The sequence below is a fragment of the Schistocerca americana genome, chromosome X (genome assembly GCF_021461395.2).
Source record: "Schistocerca americana isolate TAMUIC-IGC-003095 chromosome X, iqSchAmer2.1, whole genome shotgun sequence".
NCBI classification, from domain to species: Eukaryota; Metazoa; Arthropoda; class Insecta; order Orthoptera; family Acrididae; genus Schistocerca; species Schistocerca americana.
The window spans coordinates 684,853,607-684,873,241 of record NC_060130.1 but is presented as its reverse complement, the minus strand read 5'-3'; the positions used below and the strand labels follow the sequence as shown (position 1 = coordinate 684,873,241).

General features: G+C 42.8%; 1 protein-coding gene across 1 annotated transcript in view; it reads right to left on the bottom strand.

Annotated features, from left to right (window-relative positions):
• LOC124555126 (sorting nexin-7-like) overlaps positions 1-19,635 on the bottom strand; it is a 127,072-nt gene that overhangs the window by 71,356 nt on the left and 36,081 nt on the right. The gene's annotated exons all lie outside the window — the stretch shown is intronic.

The window sequence follows — 19,635 nt, the reverse complement described above, 5'->3', positions numbered from 1 at the left end:
TTATTTTGGCAGTGCATGACAGAATTGTGGTACATAGATTGAATATGTGCCATGACTGCAGACATGTAGATGCAAACCAACAAAAAATTAATTACACAACTTTATTTCTTTGAGGTCATAATTAAAACATCATGAATATCACTTGTTTGACTGACTGTCTCAGTTTCAATTGTCATGTACATCGATCAAGAAGGCATATGAAATCTACTTAAAACAGTATCCAATTGATTCCATTCTTGATCAGAGTCAAATCCCACTGTTTGTGATCTCATTATTGATAGCATTCTGTGAGACATTTCTAAGTGTAATAAAAGAAGTTATATAACAGAATTAGACATGCAGTGCAGCAATAGCAGAATTATCATAGCTTCTATCTGAAGAGGTGAGGTGGTCTGTATTAAACCAAAAGCAACATCATAAGCAGGATCTAGAGGTGGTACAAAAATGAACTGAGTTACTAAGAGACATACCAATCAAGACAGCAAATTTACTTAAAGAACTTCTTCTACATACATCAAAGAGAGGAGATTAATTATCTCCTTGAGTGAACAGAGGAAACAGTTAAACAAGCAGATGAGAAATTTGTCAGATGATAGACTTTAGGACTGGGTGGATATTGATAGCAAAATTGTACAGCTTAATGAAAAGTATGTCCTACATTGATATATCTAAATAGTGAAAGAGAAAGTTTAAGAGGTGAAAAAGTATACCCAGAAAAAGTAAATCTAAATGGCAATCGGCGACAAAATCAATATCTTCAACATGCTCCGAGAAGATGTAGATTCATAGCTGCACAGAGAAGCAACCTTTCTAATAGAAAAATTTGATTGAGGAAATCAATGATCATTGAGTATTTTCATGTATGCTGTGAAGCATATCTACAACTCATTTAACTCTAGCAGTAACAGAAATGTTAATGCTAATGCTAATGAAAACTTGTGAGACTTCACTATCTATTTGAGTATTAATAAAACTGTCCACATGTTGGCTTCAGATGAAGAACCTGAAGCAGCAACAAGAGCATAGTTTGCTGTATCATAATAACATTTAAGGTTCTGGATAATGAAATCATCAAAAGCCTCATAAAATGAAGCTTTTGTTTTTCTTAATCCTGTAAATACACTGATGGTAAAAACAAATTGCAGCACCAAGGAGGAGTTGTGTGACATAAATGAAAGTTGGCAGGCATGTTACCACATCTGAAAGATGATGATTATTCAAATTTCCTGCTAGTCACTTAACAGTGGGATTAGTAGTGCCACTATGACTATGCAAATACACATTTTAAAAGTCATGAGCATTATTTACCTTTGAGATTGGATGTGGTGAGTTGATGTTACTCAAGAATGCCTTTAAGGTGACAAACATGCCACTATCAACACCTCACAGACTTTGAACGAGGTTGTGTAATAGGGCTACAAGAAGCTGGATTCCTGACAAGTCTTTCTGCAGTATCACAGAACCTTCTGTGATACTGCAGAAAGACTTGTCAGGAATGTCACCACTGTAAACGATTGCTGGCAGCAGTGGTCACAAGAATATATGGTCACAAGAAGATTGGGCTCCAGACAGCTACATGGTACTACTGGGAGGAAAGACCATCTGGTTCAGCATATGGCTCTGCTACATCATAATACTTATGCAGCAGCAATTTGAGCATCAGTTGGTACCATAATGACACAACGAACTGTTACAAACTGGTTACTTCATGGACAACTCTGAGCCAGATGCCCTGTAGCATACATTCCACTGACCAGCGCCCTTTGTGAGACTTCAGTTATGTCACCCGAGAACTCACTGGATGGCAGGGTGGAGGTCTTGTGTTTTCTGATGAAAGCTGCTTTTGCCTCGGTGTCAGTGATGGCCGTGTGTTGGTCAGGAGGTGGCCAATTGAGGGCCTGCAACCAACCTGTCTTTGTGTTAGACACAATGGACCTACAATTGGAGTTATTGTCTGGGGTGTGATTTCATGTGACAGTAGTAGCATTCTTGGGGTTATCCCATGCACCCTGACTGCAAAATTGTACATCAATCTGCTGTGGTGCCACTTATTAACAGCATTCCAGTGAGTGTTTTACACCAGCATAATGCTCACCCACATACCACTGATGTAACCCGACATGATTTACAGTGTGTTGACATGTTGCCTTGGCCTGCTCAATCACCAGGTCAGTCTCCAATCGAGCACATATGTGAAATCAAGGGACGACAACTACAGCACCTTCCACAAACAGTAGTGACCAACCAAGTGCAACAGGCATGGAACTCCATCCCACAAACTGACGTCTGGCACCTGCACGACACAACAAGCAATAGCCTATCTCCCACTTACATTGACCTGTGATCTTGCAGTGTTAATTACTTAAATATTTTACTCAGACATATATATTCCCAAAATTTCATTACTCCACACTGATTATTTTTTGGTGTTATGATTTTTTCCATCAGTTTATTGGAGCCGAAAGTGGAACGGCACATTTTCAACCCTGTCACACCAATTCACCCTTTTGGCTGCTGTATGAACCACAACAGATGATCTTTCCTCAGTGAAGCCTCATCTGCCCTAATGGCTTACAGATCACACACAATTCAGCCTTTCATTAAACATATCTAGTAGGCAGAAGCTGAAGACTTGATCTGGAAAAAATAGTGGATAGTCAAAGGTGTCTCTCCATTTTGACCTTTCCATAAATACAACATTAAACTATAAGGCTCACCTTAAAAAATTATTAACAAAAGATCTAAAACTTGAGTGTGGATTGCTTTATTCTCTAAACTTAGATTTAAAATACTTCTATGCCTCAAAAGAAAGTAGTAGTAGATTTGCTTGAGTTTTCTGTAATATATTAATACTCGTCACACACACATCTAAAAGAATTATTTGTAGCAACACAGAAACACCCAAGACTGATTCAAGAAGATTCTTCCACACTTGCACCTTATTATCTGGCACCCCCTTTCCCTTGTACACTTTCACCCTTATCAGTTTTCACTACTAATTGTGATAAACACTGTATACAAAACTTGCACTTAGGTGCCTCAAGCAGCAGCTTCTGTCATTTGTGCCTTAAACTGGCACTTGAAATGCCAAAAGCTGGTTACTGAACAGTCACTCCATGGTTAGATGAGAATTTGTACAGCATACAAGTGCCAGGGTACAAAATAAACTGAAGTGACAGAAGTCATGAGATAACGATATGCATGTATACAGATGACAGCAGTACTGTGTACATATGTTTAAAACAACAATGCATTGGCAGAACTGCCATTTGTACTCGGGTACTTTGTGAGAAAAGTTTCCGAAGTGATTATGGCCACATGACAAGAATTAACAGACTTTGAATGCAGAATGGTAGTTGGTGCTAGGTGCACGGGACGTTTCATTTCAGAAATCTTTAAGTGAATTCAATACTGCGAGATCCGCAGGGCCAAAAGTGTGCCATTACCTCTCGCCACGGACAATGCAGTGGCTGACAGCCTTCACTTAATGACCTAGAGCAGCAGTGTTTGCATATAGTTGTCAGTGCTAACGGACAAGCAACACTGTGTGAAATAACCGCAGAAATCAATGAGGGACGTATGATGAATATATCCACTGTGGCAAAATTTGGCAGTAATGAGCTATGGCAAGTAACAACTGATGCAACTGCCTTTGCTAACAGCATGATTACACCTGCAGCATCTCTCCAGGGCTCATAAGCGTATCAGATGGACTCTTGACAACTGGTCTGATTTCAGTTGGTAAGAGCTGATGGTAGGGCTCGAGTGTGGTGCAGACCCCAACAAGGTACTGTGAAATTTGTTGGTGGCTTCATAGTTGTGTGGGGGTTGAGTTTTCATGGAATGGACTGGGTCCTCTGATCCAACTGAACTGATCATTGACACAGAATGTTACGTTCAGCTACTCTGAGACCATTTTCAGACACTCATGGACTTTACGTTGCCACTGAACAATGGAATTTTTATGGATGACAATGCACCATGTCACCAAACTATGGTTGCTCGTGACTGGTTTCAAGAACTTTCTGGAAAATTTGAGTGGATGGTTTGACCACACAGATCACTGAATGTCAATACCATGAACATTTATGGGATATAATCAAGAGGTCAGTCCGTGAATAAAATCCTGCACTGGCAACTCTTTCGCAATTATGGATGGATATAGAGGCAGCACGGTTCAATATTTTTGCAGGGGACTTCCAGAGTCTTGTTGAGTCCATGTCATGTTGAATTGCTCCACTAAAGGAGATCCAACACACGATACTAGGAGGTATTCCATCACTTTTGTCACCTCAGTGTATATTCCGTATATTTGTTGCACCATGAGATGCTGCTGTCTATTGTGAAGTGGCAGCCCAGCAGCCAACCCAATTCTTCCACAGTAAACTGCAGTTAATACCTTCAGCAAGGTAAAGTTCTTAGTGATATCACTACTTCCTGTATCCAGAAGAAAAGTGGCGAAGATAAATGCAAGAATAAAGTTGAAATGGAGCTAGTTAGGTGCCACACTATGATAGCTACTCAAGAATTTTGGCTCAAGAATGGTATATTAAAACAGCTTCCTTTAATGAGTTGGGAATTGCCCTGTGTGTCACATCAAGTTACAGAGTTTCCAAGTGGTGTAATTTTGGAAAACATTCCAGCATGACCACCATGGATTTTGCTGAAATTTTGTGTGAACATTTGCACATGTTCCCAACAGCTATTGGTAAAGTTTCATAACTAATTCAATACTTTCACCAATCAACAGTGCACCCTTTGAGACTTATCTCTGGCAACATTTTCATGAGAGAAAAAACTAGGCAGTCTTGTACAACTTTTTGCGCTCTCTTAAGTGAAATAATAAAACAGATTTCCTGAGCAAATTTCATATGGATAAAAAACTGATACTCAAAAAAATGAGAAGTTTAGCTTTTTATATCGCTGGAAGTAATTGTGGGATACACCTGAAACTTTGCACATAATAACTTACCCATACAAGGTCTTAGAATACACAATTTCAATCTCCTGTTTTCCAGTAGTTTAGAGTCTGAGGGCAAAGTTGACAATTTCTCTAAAAACGCCAAAAATGGCTATTATTGGCCCACTTTTACAAAAAACAAGTCTTCTGAGAACTCTTTTAAACCATTTTCATTAGAAATATCATGTTCTAAATCACCTAAAAACTAGTTTGTTTTACTGTGTGAGCATTTAAGGTCCTAAAAACAACAAAAATGTGGAGGTGCATTGAAAATGTGCCCATATTCTGCTGGTACTCAAATCTGACATATTTTATTAGTTGTACAATTGTTTTAGAACTCTCTGTGGAAAGTAATATCAAAATGAGGTTGAGCCAGAAAAACTGCACATAAGTAGCTTTTGTTTTTTAGATATCTCTACAGCATTCATCTCTTCAAAATTCTTTTTATAAAAAATTATATAGAATAAGGAATCCGATCGAAAGAATAGTTTTCTCTTTTTTGTGGCTCTAATAATTTGAGGCAATCACCGCTGGAAACTAATTTTTTTGGGTTCTGCCTTATCAAAATTTCTCCCCGCACAATCCCATCAGTGACATCATATGGCTGGCAGTAAAGTTTTCCTCGTGACATTCAACAGTAAATTAATGAAACCTGTAAGAAACTCAATCAGCTTGAAGTAAACATAAGCTTAGAATCCTAAAAAAGACCTCTTCTATCTTTGGCCTCACACTTATAGAAAGGCATCATCAGCCTTGGGATGCTCTATAAAGAAACACATATCAGGCTTGGGAACTTGTGATAAAGAAACCCGACCGTGGCTGCTGTTGCAAAGCTATTTGGTGTGGGCCCTATGGTGATAGGGATGATGGTTTTTTCTCATTTTAAAAGGAACCAGCAGTGGTTAAGCCACCATGGACCATAGCAACACATTTGCACAATTTTTCATCAGTACACTAATGTTCCATATAAACTGCAAACTTTGCTAACATGAAGTATGCTACATCCTAAACTGGAATTAAACTAGCATGTCAATAACATTAAACAATAAAAAGACATACTAACAATTCTCTATAACACAAAACTATTCCAAAAAATGTCATACAGGCTGCTATGAACTTCACCAAAATTTATACAATGTGAAAAACCTGAGGGCCATTTATACAGTGCAACATGGAATTGTTATGCAACAATTACACTAGCATGGTCTCCACTGTCTTGGTACTGCACAGTTAAATTTTTAAGTTTACAACCAGTCTGATTTTGTAGGTACAGCATAAAAACAGACAAATGTTTCACGATGAGTGGTCACAAAAGACACTCCTTTTTGAAGTTTTTTGAGTTACTTGGACTAACTCACTTCCTAGTCCTCAGGACTACTGATATTACCTTTCCCAGAGTACCAAACAGTCGTACAATTTGGTAAAGTGTGTAAGGTTTAATTTGAGTACCAGTGCAGTATGGGCCCATTTTCAATGCACCTCCAACTTATCATTGCTTTCTGTGGCCTTATAAGCTCAAGATTGTAGAACTAAATCTAGTTTTTAGGTGGTTTAGAACAAGGTCTTTCTAATGAAAATGGTTTGGAGGAGTTTGCAGATGACACTTTTTTGTGAAAGTGGGTCAAAAATACACATTTTTTGCTTTTTCTGGAAAAATCACTAACTTTGCCCTCAATGTGTATCTCATGGAAAGCAGTAGGAGAATGAAGTTTTATTTTCGGAGACCTTGTATTGGTAGGTCATTAAGTGCAAAGTTGTGTACCGATCCTGCAGTTAGTTCCTGAGGATAAAAAGCTAAACTCCACATTTTTCCGAGCGTCTATTTTTTTTCGGCCAACATTTCTTCAAATTATCTATACGAAAACTGTTCAGGAAATCTGTTTTTATTATTTTGCTTAAGACAACACAAAAAGTTGTACAATGTGGCCTAGTTTGGTTTCTTTCAAGAAAATATTGCCGAAGATATTATGTCTCAACTTTGGCAAAAACTTGTGGGTGCTCCATTGATAGCTGCACTACGGGGTCAAACAAATGACTATATCCAGAAGTATTGAATTATTTATCATGAAACTTTACCAATAAGTAACATGTACAAAATGTTTACACAAAATTTCAGCAAAATTCATGATGGTCATGCAGTAACCTCCAGACCACACGGCATGGAATGACTCATTTACTGATCAGCAGAGTCCCATTTCTCATTACAGCATTAATACAGCATTTTATACCTCTTTCGGAAATAATACTAACTGCTTCCTATACCTATGTTAGTTTAGTAGAACAGGTTATGGTATTCAGGAGCTGCTGTTGTGAGTTCTCCATAATAATTCTGTTATATTTTGTCCTCCTTAAACAAATGCGTATGTGGTTCTCTTCAATAGGGTGGCTCCAGAACATATGAAGTGTTACCTATAAACCACCAACATTGTAGCAGCACTTACCTCTCCACCAGACAACAGACTAGTTTTATAGCTTGTTTGAAGACAGTGGAATGGGTGCTTCAGTGGTATGATGAATGATGTTAATTTGATATGCCCAGCCCTGGACGCTGTCCTAATGTCCAAGCACAGCAAGTTAAGATGTACAGTGCCCAGTTTGCCTTGATGGGACCTCATCCTGATCCTGATCATTTTATTTCAGGCACCATGGTATGGCGGTTGTATCCAAATTGGGATGCGTTCTGTTAACCACGGATCATCAACCACTTCCCTCTGAGAAATGTGTTCAGGTGCCAGGGTGCAACCAAAAGATCAATGACTGAATGACCCTGTAGCAGCAATGAAGTGTGCTACATGCTCGAAAAACATGTCTTCCAAAACCAAAATGCTATCTGAAACTCACTCTTCAGAGCAGGTGGTTATTGCAAAAAGCCGTACTGCACCATGTGCACTTATGTTACTGCACATGATGAAGGGGAGGGGGCACTGAAACTGTCAGGTCAAGGAGACTTGCCTAGGGGAATCATGTGGAGGCATGTAGTATTTATTACGTATTTTTCTACTTAATACATTCACCATGACAGCAAGTTAATCACCAGCAAATACAGCCATTTCCGTTTTGCACTCTCCCCTTTGTCAACACACATTCTTAAATACTGAATGGATAGACACTCCCTAAAATGTGATGACCATAGCATATCGCAGTGCCTGTGTTCTTCAGAAGTACGACACATTCACGGTAAGTTGCAAATCTGGGTTTGAATCCTGGTCCGGCACAAATTTTCACTGTCATTTAATTATATAGCTGATAGTTGTCCATATTTGCAACTGCAGATACATTTAATGTCATTAAAACATGCTTCCTGCAAGACAGCCACAAAGGTCTTCCCTGTGCTGATGGTATCAATTCATCGACATATGACCTGAACCCATGCTTACCTGTATTATGAGAGCCTCTTTAGTGGTGATGGTTTTCCTTGGATTTTGTCTTCTATCAAACAGGAAAACTTGTGGAAACCAGTAGTTTACATCATGAGCTTTTTGGTTCCTTCAGGCTGACCAAGTACAACTTTGCTGTGATCATAATTTAACAGAAAGCCCATTTGTGGTGTGACGCAATTTTTCCCCAATCTGCTGATTTTATGTACATTTTCTCTTTTTACGTTGAAGGTAAAGGCTTAATGGTTTGAAGCGCATTAATTAATTTGCTTTATTCACCTGCTGAAACAGCATGGTGGGGTTGGATATATGAGGCTCATTCAAATGAAACCTGGCTAGTGTGTCTACCTTTGCCTTACACACAAGGTAGCATCCCGTAACAGCAGGTATGGTGGTGCCCATCTACTGGTAGAGAGACTGACGTGTGCATTCCACTTGGTGTTGCATAGCGCCAGTGTGGTTTCACACCAAAGAGAAGGCGGTCACACAACTTATCGCCCACTACCGAACATGCAGGTGAGTAAGCAGAAACAACAAGGAGTGATTCTATTTTTGGAGGAGGAGGGAGCTGTATTTATGGATGAAGGCTGTGTATGGTGAGTACAGTCTGAGTCATTCAAGTGTTGTGTAATGGCACAAACGATTCCTTGAGGGGCGCGAGTCAGTGGAAGACAATGCTCGTCCTGGACAGGTTCATTGTGTCATCACACTAGAAATGGTTGCGGAAGTGAATGCTTTAGTCTAGGACGTCCACAGAATCACCATGGACGCGATCCATCGGTTGCTGGATATTAGCGTGAGCACCGCCCATAATGCATCAACACTTTAACTTCCCAAAAATGTGTGCGCAGTGGGTTCCCCACTAACTTACTGCCGAACAGCACTATACTCGAATGGCACTGTCTGTGTCATCTGCAGCATTATCATGAGGAGGAATATGGCTTTCTGTTGCATATTGTCACAGGTGACAAAACAGTGTCATCAGTTTGAACCGGAAAGCAAGCATCAAAGCATGCAGTGGAACATATGACTTCACCACCTCCAAAGAAATCAAAGGCCATGCACACCAGTTCTGGTACGGTCATGACGTCGTCCTTTTTTGACAAGGGCCCTCTGTTTGTCGAGTTCCTAGAAAGAGGAACCACCATCAATTCCCAGCATTATCAAGCCACTTCACAGAACCTTAGATGACTGATCAAATCGAAATGCTGAGGCATGTTGTCCAATGGCATTATCCTCCTATATGATAATGCCTGCCCACTCACGGCCAATGCGGTGAAGATAACATTGCAGCAGTTTCGGTGGCAAATGCTGAAACATCCACTGTACTGTCTCGACCTTTCACTATGTGACTCATGTGTTTCGACCTCTAAAACATCGATTCGCAACGGACGATGAAGTGTGAGACTGGGTCCTGTCCTGTATCCGACAGCAGCCTACTAACTTCTTCAAGGATGGAATCTACCAGCTAATGTCACAATGGGATAAATGTGCCAACAGATTTAGTGACTATTTTTGACTATGTGTACTGTGGTTGGTTGGTTGGTTTGTGGGGTTGAAGGGACCAGATTGCAAAGGTCATCGGTCCCTGTTTCCACGACCATGAAAACCCACAAGGAATAAAAACTAGGCAACAGAGGTAACAAGGGATGACACAGAACAAGAAAGACAGACAAAATCTACATGATTACTCTGCTATTCACAATAAAGTGCCTGGCAGAGGGTTCAATGAACCACCTTCAAGCTGTCTCTCTTCCGTTCCACTCTCGAACGGCACATGGGAGAAACGAGCACTTAAATTTTTCTGTGCGAGCCCTGATTTCTCTTATTTTATCGTGATGATCATTTCTCCTTATGTAGGTGGGTACCAAAAGAATGATTTCGCAATTGGAGGAGAAAACTGGTGACTGAAATTTCATGAGAAGATCCCATCGCAATGAAAAATGCCATTGTTTTAATGATTGCCGCTCGAACTCACGTATCATGTCTGTGACACAATCTCCCCTATTTCGCGATAACACAAAATGAACTGCCCATCTTTCTACTTTTTCGATATCATCCATCAGTCCCACCTGATGTGGATCCCACACCACACAGCAATACTCCAGAATAGTGCAAACAAGTGTGGTGTAAGAAGTCTCTTTAGTAGACCTGTTGCACCTTCTAAGTGTTCTGCCAATGAATTGCAGTCTTTGGTTTGCTCTACCCACAATATTATCTATGTGATCATTCCAATTCAGGTTATTTGTAATTGTAATCCCTAAGTATTTAGTTGAATTTACAGCCTTCAGATTTGTGTGACTTACCGCGTAATATAAATTTAGCTGGTTTATTTTAGTACTCATGTGAATAATTTCACACTTTTCCTTATTGAGGGCCACTTTTCGCACCATACAGATATCGTATCTAAATCATTTTGTAATTCGTTTTGGCCATCTGATAACTTCACAAGACGGTAAATGACAGCATAATCTGCAAACAATCTAAGACGGCTACTCAGATTGTCTCCTACGTCATCAATATATATCAGAAGCACTAGAATGCCTGTAACACTTCCTTGGGGAACGCTGGATATTACTTCTGTTTTACTCGATGACTTTCCATCTACTACTACAAACTGTGACCTTTCTGACAGGGAATCACGAATCCAGTCAACAACTGAGGCGATATTCCATAGGCACGCAGTGTGGTTAGAAGACACTTTTGGGCAAGATCTACTGTACTTCACGGACCCAAGTTCTGTTTTGCTATGCACTGCTTAGAAACCTTATTCGCTTCAAATAGTCAACTTTTTTTTAGGTTGGTAGGCCGAGAAACTAATACACTTTACTAGGAAAGAGACTAAGAGAGCCCTTCCATCTCAGGCAAGATGCATAGATAAAGTAACGTAATCTCATGGTATATATTCAGTCAAAACATAATTCGTGTAAAGCAGTTGCTAATTCGCATTACAATTGACTTCTCACTGGATTTTTCCTCAATGCTGCACCGAAGGTGTTGCACAATTCCCAAAACCCTTACATTAAGGGTTGACAAGTATCAACTGTCATCAGCCTACACAATTTTCACTTTAAGAGCGTTTGTAGATTGCGTGTTTCATACAAGTATGTGTCTCCTCTTTATCATTTTTATTACCAGAATATATACATCCCCCAGGCTGTGGCTAAGCCATGTCTCCACAATATCCTTTCTTTCAGGAGTGCTAGTTCTGCAGGATTCGCAGGAGAGCCTCTGTAGTATATTCCTGCCTAGAAACATATTTAAGACCACAGAGTACCGAAGAAACATAGCCTGCCCGAGCACTAGAAAGCTGAGTCAGTTTTACTACCATATACGCTAGTGTATTGATCCGAAATTATCGTTAGGTTTAGGCATACGTTTCAAGTTATTGTGTTTTAATGCGTAGAATTCTGTTTGCTCAATAACGTGTACTGCCGTCGTGTATACTACGAACGCTCCTCGTTTTGCGCCATACCCCTCGATATTTAATTTCCATTCTCTCCTCCTGTAGGTTTAAAGACAAGTCTACAATCTGACACCAAGAATGAACAATGACAGTGACAAGAATCTGACCGTTCTATCTCCATCACCATCGTACTGACTGCTATCAAAGTAAGCTAGCTCCAATGATGACCGCGGCAAATCTATCTTCATTTACTGTTGAGATGTCACAGAGTTAAAAATTTTTCCTTTGCCACATGAAAATTCGATCAAACAGGCCGTAACAGCAAATAACCACAACAGTTGAGATGTTAACTTGTCACAACGGGCTGCACGAATATCTGGAGTCAAACTGTATGTCGCTTTACTATAAAACTACATTAGTTATTGATGTGGTCAAACTAGAGTAGTGAGAACAGACTCAAGCAGAGCTTTTTGAAATGGGAGGCGGAGGGTAAAACGGCATCCAAACAACAGTAAGATTTGTAATTTATTAGATACACCAACTGACTGATATGGAATTAAGTGCCACAGTAACTCTTAACTATCCTGAAAATGAACTTCGCAGTCAGAAAATATCAACATGGTAGTAAATCACAAGACAGTAAGCCATACCAGGGAAGGAACTTTTGTGGTATGTCAAAGCTAATGCACGACCGCAGCATAACTGTCAAAAGTTTGCAATTGCCAAATAATACTAAAAATATTTAATACACCCTGTACTGAGTATCTCACAACAACACCCTAATAAAGTATACAAGATGTGTACAGCCCAAACTTTATACACATGGACGAATTTTGGGTACCAGTTGGATCATCATCCTCAGTGGATGTTTATTTTTAACAGAAGGTGCAGACTGCGACTCTTCAAGCTGCCACCTTTCCCACACAATCTAATAAGCAACGTTATATTTCTGCCCTTTTTTTTTACTTTGGAGGATTTTAACAAAAATTATGCACGTGTTCTCTCTGCAGTAACTAAACAAAAATTTTCAAAGGAAAATCGTGAATTAGTGGTGTGGTCAATTTTGGATTCACTTCTACCAGAAAGATGTTTTCTTCAGTGTTTTGGCATTGTGTACACCATACAATCTTTCAAAACGGTATAACACTACCCTTTTAAAAGATGTATCTATGACTCCTGTGCTCTAATCTGTGAAATGACAACTCTAGTTCAGCTGCGAGTACCAGTAATTTCATTGTGATGCAGTTTTGGGTTGTTATTAATGACTGGTCGTTGTCATATCTACTACGAAGATTGTAGAGTATCCACTATAATGCCGGTTAAATTGACTTTTTTTGTTATGGTTTTAGAGAGCAAAACTGCTACGGTCATTAGCGCCCGGTCTGTGACAAAAAAAGCAATGGGAGCAAAACTCAAAAAAGTGGGGAAACCAAAAACAGAAGGGGGTTTGTTTGTCCCCAAAAAGAGCTTCAAATTACTGACGTCATCTCACTGGCACTAATGAAATCGAGAACGCGATCGGCCGAGTGCGTGTCATCTGCTAAAATTGACGATATATCAGGCGACAGCTGTAGACGGGCGCGTAACGGAGTAAAATAGGGGCACTCAATTAAAAAGTGTCTCACCGTCCACAGTTGAGAGCAGTGGGGACAGAGTGGGGGAGGATCACCTCTTAAAAGATGTTGATGGTTAAAAAGACAGTGCCCTATCCGGAATCTAGTTAAAATTACCTCCTCCCGACGATGAGTTTGGGAGGAAGAGGTCCAAGCACAAGGAAGAGCTTTCACATCCCGCAATTTATTATTGGGAAGTGTCAACCAATGTGCGTGCCATAAAAGAGCAACGACGACGACATAAAACACACCACAGACCGGCGAAGGGAATCATGCGAATAGCTGGCCGAAGAAGAGAGACTGCAGCCTTGGCCGCTATATCGGCCGCCTCATTTCCACAGATACCAACATGTTCTGGGATCCAGAGGAACGCCACAAAGCCATCCCCCAAGTGGAGCAAGTTGAGGCAGTCCTGAATCCGGTGGACCAGAAGGTGTACAGGGTAGAGAGCTTGGAGACTGAGAAGAGAGCTAAGAGTGTCTGAGCAGATAACATATTGTATCCGCTGATGGCGAAGGATGTATTGGACAGCCTGGAGAACAGTGCAAAGCTCCGCAGTATAAGCCGAACACTGGTCGGGAAGCCAAAATCTATTTGGGGTGTCGCCAACAATATAGGCACTCCCAACACCTAACGATGTTTTTGAGCCATCAGTGTAAATAAACGTGGCATCCTTCATTTGTGTGCAGAGAGCAGCAAATGCCCAACAGTAAACAAGAGAAGGGGTACTATCCTTGGGAAACTGACAAAGGTCATGGAGCAGGCAGGTCCGGGGCCGGAGCCAAGGTGGTGATGTACCCCAAGTTGTCAAGAAAGTTTTAGGAAAGTGGAAAGAAAGAGAATGGAGCAGTTGACGGAAGCGGACTCCCAGTGGTAGTAGGGAGGAAGGGCAGCCAGCATACCCTAAATCCAAGGAGGCGTCGAAAAAAATGTCCTGGACCGGATTTGTAGGCATGGAAGACAGATGGCTAGCGTAACGACTCAGAAGGAGAGCTTGCCGATTGGACAGCGGAGGTTCAGCAGTCTCAGCATAAGGGCTGGTGTAAAAAGCTTCAAACACTAAACGTAATCCACAGTGGTGGATAGAGCTGAGACGCCGAAGAATAGGTGGCCGAGCAGAAGAATAAACTATGCTTCCATAATCCAATTTCGAGCGCACTAAGGCGCGATAGAGGGGGAGAAGGACCACTCGGTCCACTCCCCAGGAGGTACCATTCACGACACAGAGGGTGTTGAGGGATCGCAGACAGCGAGCCGAAAGATAGGAAACGTGGGAGGACCAGCACAGTTTTCTGTCAAACATAAGACCCAAGAATTTAGCGATGTCCACGAACCGAAGGTTGACAGGGCCTAGATGTAAGGAAGGCGGAAGAAACTCCGTACGGTGCCAAAAATTAACACAAACGATCTTACTGGGAGAAAAGCAGAAGCCAGTTTCGATGCTCCAAGAGTGGAGGCGATCGAGACATCCTTGAAGACGTCATTCAAGAAGGCTGGTCCGTCGAGAGCTGTAATAGATAGCTAAATCGTTCACAAAGAGGGAGCCTTAGACATCAGGAAGGAGACAATCCATAATTGGATTAATGGCAATGGCAAACAGTACAACACTTGGCACGGAGCCCTGGGGTACCCCGTTTTCTTGGGAGAAGGTACGGGAGAGAGTAGTGTTCACCCACACTTTAAATGTGCGCTCTGCCATAAATTCACGAATAAAAAGGGGCAGCCGACCTCGAAAGCCCCAAGAGAACAGTGTGCGGAGGATGCCTGTCCTCCAACAGGTATCGTATGCTCGCTCCAGATCAAAAAATATCGCTACTGTTTGGCGTTTCCGGAGAAAATTGTTCATGATGTAAGTGGAGAGAGCAACAAGATGGTCAACTGCAGAACGATGCTTTCGGAAACTGCATTGGGCAGGTGTTAGACTTCAGGACTCCAGGCTAAATGACAATTCACCATACGCTCCAAAACCTTACATACACTACTCTCGAGAGAAATGGGGCGATAGCTACAGGGAAGATGTTTGTCCTTTCCAGGTTTCGGGACAGGAACGACGGTAGCTTCCCGCCATTGTCTGGGAAAAGTACTGTCGGTCCAAATTCGATTAAAGGTGAAGGAGGTAGCGGAGACTATGGTATGATAAATGCAGCAACATTTGGATGTGGATACCATCTGGTACTGGGGGGGAAGAGCGAGAAGAAGAGAGTGCACGTTGGAGTTCCCACATGGAGAAAACAGTATTGTAGCTTTCGCGATTCTGCGAGGAGAAGGCAAGAGGTTGCACTTCCGCTGCACGCTTCTTTGGGAGAAACGCTGGTGGGTAATTTGAAGAGCTCGAAATCTCAGGAAGGTGTTGACCCAATGAGTTAGAAATTGCGCCGGGGTCCACTAATTTATCATGCGTGACAGTGAGCCCAGGGACTGGGGAGAAACTAGGCACACCAGTTAACCCCCGAATCCGACTCCAAACTTCCGAGGAGGGAGTGAAGGTGTTAAAGGAGCTAGTAAAGAAGTCACAGCTTGCCTTCTTGCTATCGCGGATTACGCGACGGCATCACACACGGAACTGCTTATAGCGGATACAGTTGGCCAAAGTAGGATGGTGTCTGAAAACGAGAAGAGCATGTCGCCGCTCATGTATTGCAGCACGGCATGCCTCGTTCCACCAAGGAACTGGGGGGCGCCGGAGCAATTCGGAGGTGCGAGGTATTGAACGTTCTGCAGCTGTAAGAATAACTTCTGTAATATGAGTGACCTCATCGTCGACAGTAGGAAAGTGACTGTCATCGAATGTCGCTAGAGACGAAAAAAAGTGTCCAATCGGCTTCGGCAAACTTCCAGCGTCTTGGGCATATATACGGCAGTTGTGGCTGCAATCTAAGGACACATGGAAAGTGGTCACTTGAGTGTGTATGAGCAAGAGCGAACCATTCGAAGCACCGGGCTAGCGGAACAGTACCGACCGAAAGGTCCAAATGAGAGAAATTTGTCGTGGAGGCAGACAAAAACGTAGGGTCCCCCGTGTTGAGGCAAACAAGATCAGCTTGGTGGAAGACGTCTATCAATAGTGAGCTGCGCGAACAAGGATTCGGAGATCACCCCAGCGGGTGGTGGGCATTGAAGTCCCCAACCAGTAAATAGGGGGGTGGAAGCTGACCAAGAAAATGAAGATCAGCTCGTGCCATTGGTGTGGACGATGGAATATAGACAGTACAAAGAGAGAAGATGTATCCAGAAATGGAAAGACGGACAGCGACAGCTTGGAAGGAAGTGTGTAAGGGGATTGGGAGTATCATGGAGTATCATGGAGAAGAATCATGAGTCCATGTGCTGGAGTGCCTTCAACAGAGGGTAGATCAAATTGGACTCACTGAACATGGGGGAAAACAAAGTGGTCGTGGGGACACAGCTTTGTTTCCTGAAGACAAAAGATGACCGGCGAGTAGGATCGTAAGAGGATCGACAATTCATCCCGATTGGCTCGAATGCCGCGGATATTCCAATGGATAATGGACATAGGGTGGACAGAAAATAGAAGAATGTGACCAAGGTTGCCCTCAACGACTGCTCAGAGCTTGCGGCCGACAGCATGGAACGGCATTCATCCGAAGGCAGAAGATCCTGATCCGTAGGTTGTTCAGGAGCAGCTCCTGCCACCAGCGATAGGCTGGTTGATCGGCCGCCAGCAGTGCGCCTCGGCGACACAGAAGACAGCCGAGGGCAGTTACCACCAGCTGGTGCTGTAGATGAGACACGCTGTGGCAGAGAAGGAGAGGAACTGGGTTTCTAATTAGCCTTTTTGGAAACAGAGTGTTGAGATGAAGGAGGAACCAATGGTTGTGAATTTGGGGTACGTAAAAAATCTTCACAAGTAGGCTCTTTTTTTGGAAGTCTGGGTGTCTGATTTTGGGGCTCAAGATTTAGCAGAACCTGATGAAAGGTGAGCCATAGAGTGAGCAGGTGAGAGTGGGGAGGCTGAACGGGCGATCTTTGTGCTGGCCGATCTGACGACCGTGGCACTATAGGTGAGATCACAAGTCTGAGTGGCTGCCTCCTTTGTTGGCCGAGGGGAGGCAAAGACAGTGCTGTATTTACCTGTGTGAGGCACAGTGGGCTTTCGACTGGCGAATAACTTTCGAGAAGCAAAGGTCAACACCTTTTCCTTCACTCTGATTTCCCGAATGAGCCATTTGTCTTTAAAAATGGGGCAATCCCTAGAGGAAGCAGTGTGATCACCCATACAGTTGATGCAATGAGGGGATGGAGGTGGACAAGCACCCTCATGGGCATCTTTGGCACACGTAACGCATTTGGCCGGATTGGAACAGGACTGGCTGGTATGACTGAGCAGCTGACACCGATAGCAATGCGTAGGGTTCGGGATGTAAGGGCAAACGGAAATTATCTCATAGCCTGCTTTTATGTTCGATGGGAGTTGAACTCTATCAAATGTCAAGTAGACAGTACAGGTTGGAACAATGTTCGTCTCAACCCTTTTCATGACTCGATGAACAGCCGTGATGCACTGGTCAGACAGGTAGTTTTGAGTTTCCTCGTCGGACAATCCGTCAAGGGAGCGTGTATAAACAACCCAAGGTGATGAATTTAAAGTGCGGTGCACTTCTACCCGGACAGGGAAGGTGTGTAGCAGTGAAGTATGCAGCAATTTTTGTGCCTGGAGGGCACTGACTGTTTCTAACAACAAGGTGCCATTTCGTAATCTGGAACAAGACTTTACAGGACCTGCAATTGCGTCGACACCTTTCTGAATAATGAAAGGGTTGACCGTGGAGAAGTCGTGACCTTCGTCAGACCGAGAAACAACAAGGAACTGTGGCAACGATGGAAGAACTGTCCGTGGCTGAGACTCATTGAACTTACGCTTGTGAGCAGACATAGTAGATTATGAGGAAACCATTGCGGAAGTATCCCCCATGATTACCGGCGTCTCTGATGGCGTGCTCCTTCCTTGTGGGGGCCCTCACTGAGGGCACTCCCGCCTTAGATGATTGTTCACACCTCAGGTCACACCTCCCGAGAAACGGACGGAGGAACCAATCGGCACTTTCGGAAGGTATCAGCTCGGGTAATCACTCCTCCCTGGGACTGGCCGTTACCAGAGGGTACGTACGTGTCCTACCTGTCTACTTGGGGTGGGGAATTACACGTTACCTTGTCACCAGCTATGCATGGGAATGCGTGGCTTGGCCTTCAGACATGCACAGGGAGGAAAAAAGAGAAAGGGAGAAACAAAGAAAGGGAAAGGAAAGAAGAGTGGTTTCAAACGCCGCAGCGGAGAAATGGGTGAAGAGAAGAGGAAAGGAAAAGAGAACGACAAGGGAAGGACAAAGACTTGTCAGCAGAGAAAGCGAAGAAGAGAGACTATTTTACATTTTCGAGCGTCCGTCTCCGGACGTAGGCACAAAACATACTCCCAGAGCACAGAGGGGAGAGGGGGAGAAAGGGAAGGAAAGAGGCGGAGGTGAAAGGGGGGGGGGGTGCAGAGATGGGGATGGGGAAGGTTGCGGAAAAGGAAGGTATGCAGCCCGGAAAGGAAGGAGGGCCACATTAGCTCGGGGTCCCGCGCTCGCTACGCATGTATCCACAAAAGAGTTGTGGACCCCTGGGGGGATCCAGGCATAATGTTGCAAACCAATATAAAATGGATGAAGCACATAAGGTTGGGAGTAGGGAAGGTGAATGGTCAACTTCAGTTTATTGGGAGAATTTTAGGAAAGTGTAGCTCGTTTATAAAGGAGATTGGGTATACAACGTAAGTGCAACCCATTCTTGAGTACTGGTTATGTTTGGTATCCTTACCCACTCGAATTAAAGGAAGACATTGAATCAATTCAGAGGTGTACAGCTAGATATGTTACTGGCAGGTTCGGTCGACGCACAAGTACTATGGAGATGGTTGTAAACCCAAATGGCGGGGTCCCTGGAGGGAAGACATTCCTTTCACAAAACGCTATTGAGAAAATTCAGAGAACTGGCATTTGTGACTGATTGCAGAATGATTCAACTGCTGCCAATGTACATTTTGCATAAAGACCACAAAGACAAGATAGGAGAAATTAGGGCTTGGAAGGGACCTGTAGACAATCTTTCTTCCCCTCACTCCATCTGTGAGTGAAACAGGGATGATTACAAGTAAATAACAACATAAAGGCAAAGAGGACATAGTACACATGCACGTGCATACGTATGTGCATGCATGTGCACAGAGAGACAGAGACAGAGAGAGAGAGAGAGAGAGAGAGAGAGAGAGAAATTAAGGTA